Source organism: Dreissena polymorpha, chromosome 1, assembly GCF_020536995.1.
Source record: "Dreissena polymorpha isolate Duluth1 chromosome 1, UMN_Dpol_1.0, whole genome shotgun sequence".
NCBI lineage: Eukaryota > Metazoa > Mollusca > Bivalvia > Myida > Dreissenidae > Dreissena > Dreissena polymorpha.
The window spans coordinates 205,663,104-205,666,938 of NC_068355.1; the positions used below are offsets into that span (position 1 = coordinate 205,663,104).

The window sequence follows — 3,835 nt, forward strand, 5'->3', positions numbered from 1 at the left end:
CAAGCATTTTCCAGCCTTGGATGGAAATGCATGGAAAAGGAATGGAAAACGCTGGATTTAGGCTGGATAACCATGGAAAATATTTCCAGATAGCATGGAAAGTGGAACATAGAATTTTTTAAGCATGGAAAAGACTCTAACATTTTCAGCTGACCCTGGAAAAAACTTAGACTTTATAAGAGGAGAAATTAACTTATAAAAATGCAACACATTTTATTCAAAGTAAATCAGAGTTCAACAATTTACACAACATATGAATAAAACATAAAACAATGTGCATAGTTTGGGCAGAAATAGTAGTAGTTATAGTAGTAGTAGTAGTAGTGGTAGAAGTAGTAATGCTGAGGCTGGCAGTAGAATATGTTGTAGGAGTAGAAGTAAAAGTGGTTGTTGTATAAGTTGTATAAGCAGTTAAACTACTTATAATTATACTATTGGTGCAAATTTAAATGACAGTAGCAGTAGTAGCAGTTATTATTGTGTTGTTGTTTTAGCATTTACAGGAATAGTAGCAGTAACGGTAGCAATAGTAGTATAAATAATAATAACAATACTAGTAGCAGCAGTAGTAGTAGTAGTTAAGGAAGTAGCATTAGCAGCAGCAGCAGTAGTAGTAGTAGAAGTAGTAGTAGTAGAAGTAGTAGTAGTAGAAGTAGCAGCAGCAGCAGTAGTAGCAGTAGCAGCATCAGTAGTAGTAGTAGTAGCAGTAGTAGTAGCAATAGTAGTTAATGTACTACTAGTAGTAGTAGTAGTAGTAGTAGTAGTAGTAGTAGTAGTAGTAGTAGTAGTAGTAGTAGTAGTAGTGGTAGTAGTAGTAGTAGTAACAGCAGCAGCAGCAGCAGCAGTAGTAGTAGTAGTCGCTGCAGCAGGAGTTGTAGTAGTAGTAGCAGCAGCAGCAGCAGTAGTAGTAGTAGCAGCAGCAGCAGCAGCAGCAGGAGTAGTAGCAGCCACAGCAGTAGCAGCAGAAGTAGTAGTAGTAGTAGTTGAAGCAGTAGTAGTAGTTGAAGCAGTAGTAGTAGTAGTAGCAGTAGTAGCAGCAGTAGTAGTGGTAGTAATAGTAGTAGTAGAAGTAGTAGTAGTAGTAGTATAAGTAGAAGTAGCAGTAGTAGTAGTAGTAGTAGTAGTAGTAGTAGTAGTAGTAGTAGTAGTAGTAGTTGTTGTTGTTGTTGTTGTTGTTGTTGTGGCTGTTATAATTGTAGTAGTAGTTTTGCAGAAGTAGTAGTAGTAGTAGTAGTACTAGTAGTAGAAGTAATAGTAGTAACTTTCAAAGCAATGTCTACAAGTTTAAATTCTTTAACCCTGTTCAAGGTGTATACACACTCAATATTTAACTACAGTCCAGGTTTGCAATTAACAAACTATCTGATAAACCTGTGTGTGAGTCAGATATGTCTGCTGCTAATCTATTGGTTATAAAATATCACAGCCTTTTCTGATTGGCTGAGTTCAAATACAGAAAGTTTACCTGTTAGATTGAAATTCTGGCGTATTGCAGAAAATAATAATGCAGGTTAAACTTGTTGTTAAAATGAAGTTAATGTAATGTTCACAAACAGTAGAGTTAATGAGTTTTTCCATTAACAAGAATTTCTTAAAATTATAATGTATGGATATCATTTGGAAAGTGACATGAAATGTTGTTAAAAAGTGATGCATACAAGTGTTTCAGAAGTCTGTCTAGGAATAGAACAACAACTGAAGGTTTGTGCTTTTCATTATTTCTAAATATTCCTTTAAATTTATTCTTCTTATGTCATCATTGTAGACCTTTTTTATGTGACATTTTAGGTAAAAGTATGGCAAATATAGAAGTTTAAAAGCAGCTGTCACACACATTTTCACTAAGTGCAGTTTGCAGCTTGATAAAGGAAGTCCTATGTGGAGATATTAATAAGCTTGAATGTAGTATCGGAAGTTTATAATGCATGGCTAGGGAACTGAGGCTAAGGGAGTTATGTGCTGTGCATGATGAGAACTCAATGCTCATTAATGCTGTTAATGTTTATAAATAAATTAATTAAACCAATAGCATTGTTTTTTAGGTTTCACTGTGCATTTTCATACCAATAGAATTACACATCATTCTAATTATAGCAATAATAAATTTGTACTAATCATACCTACAAATTTTGTTATGCTATGCTTTGTGATGTATTAACTTCATTGTAAGTTATTATTTAAAGACCATTTTACTAAATATTTAAAACAATACTTGAATTATTTTCTATATACATTTTCATTATGTGCTTTAACTGTAGCTGACCAGTTGATGGAAGATACTGCAGAGTTTGGCAGGGAAATAACCCAAGACAGCAAAGCGGCTCTTTTGGCGCATTTACCAAGAGGACTAACATGGCCACAAATTCATGGTAAATATTGTTATGCCCCGGGCTCATATAAGTAATTAAGTGTTAACCACCTGAAAGTATTTTGTCTTTTTGGTATCCAATATTTTGGTCTAGTTTCAATTACAGGTTATTTTTATATGAATTAGCAAATTAGCATAACTTTCATATAGCAATATCTGAATATAAAATTCCTATATATGTTTGAGTTTCCAGATACATGCTAGTGTACCCCGTTTTGGGGCATTTAAGAAAACAACAATATAAATTTCAAAATAAAAGAGAGTCATATAAAAATATAAGTTAAATCACCAATTTATTCACTTGAAAGTCTCAGTTTTCCTGTGTGGTTGCCTGTTTGCAAGTAGATTAAAGCCCGCTTGCAAACTTTAAGAGAATAAATTTCAGTAAATGGAAAAGAAATAATTGCTAACTACTTAGGATCGTAAATGTTCGCTCAAATACAAAAAAGCCAGATGTACCGAATTGAGCAGTGATATGAAATATCTAAAATAGATTAAAATATGAATGAGCATTGAAGTATAGATATTCAATCATATGATTGCTGCACATTTACTTTTACAGATAAATGTAAAAAACTTATGACTTTCTTGTAATATTGTTTGCTTTGTTTTTCTTTCAGAGATCATGCAGGAGCCGTACAGTATAACAGCAGTACAAGTTCTATAAAAGATCCACGACCTACTGAAGCCTAGCTAATTAACAAAAAAGTTTTTAAAAACTGTAATTTTATCCCACCTGGGTACTTATAATTTACTAAGCTGCCTTCACAAGTTTTAGACTTGCAATTATATTTTAAACTGTCACTTGGAAAGTAATACATGTACATGCATTATGTTCTGAATTTCTTTGAACAATAAAATTATATAAAAGTATTTTAATGAAATTCAGCACCTAAATTGCATTAAAGTGAAAGTAGCTGAGAAAAATAGTATCCTTGTGCTCATGGGCAGCTACATATATTGTGACAAACATGAAGTAGCTAAAATAACTTTAATTTTTCATTTTGTTTCTTGTATATCGTTTGTACAGGGTTCGTGAATTGTTACTGTATATTACTTGACTTGCTTGTATTTTGTTACTTTGAATACATGTTGTTAAGGTTGCATTATACTTTTTAACTTTTAAAGTAGCGCCTGTTCTGTTATGTAAGGGCCTGATTTATGATAATGGACCTAGAGGCTTTGTAAGCATGTATTAAACAACACTTTTTTGATCAATTTTTTGAATAATTTGTTAAATAAATGTAACACAATTTGTAATCTGATGTTATATTTTGATGAATTGTGAACAAAATAATACATCGAAGAAACTAAGGCATTATGTTGATTTTTTGTTTTGTTTTAATCTAACCTTAAATTATGATTTATTTAAGCTGTGAGTATTGTATTCATTTAATACATGAATATTGTTTTTAGACCAGAAATTTCTTTTTCTATTCAGTGACCATGGTAAACGCTGGACAATTT

The 3,835-nt window shown here is 32.1% G+C and overlaps 1 long non-coding RNA gene across 1 annotated transcript; it reads left to right on the forward strand.

Annotated features, from left to right (window-relative positions):
• The first annotated feature begins 1,511 nt into the window (after positions 1-1,511).
• On the forward strand, positions 1,512-3,566 carry LOC127864749 (uncharacterized). Its single transcript, XR_008042268.1, has 3 exons — positions 1,512-1,701; positions 2,259-2,369; positions 2,989-3,566. It is a non-coding gene; the product is annotated as an uncharacterized LOC127864749 (long non-coding RNA).
• Positions 3,567-3,835: the final 269 nt, after the last annotated feature.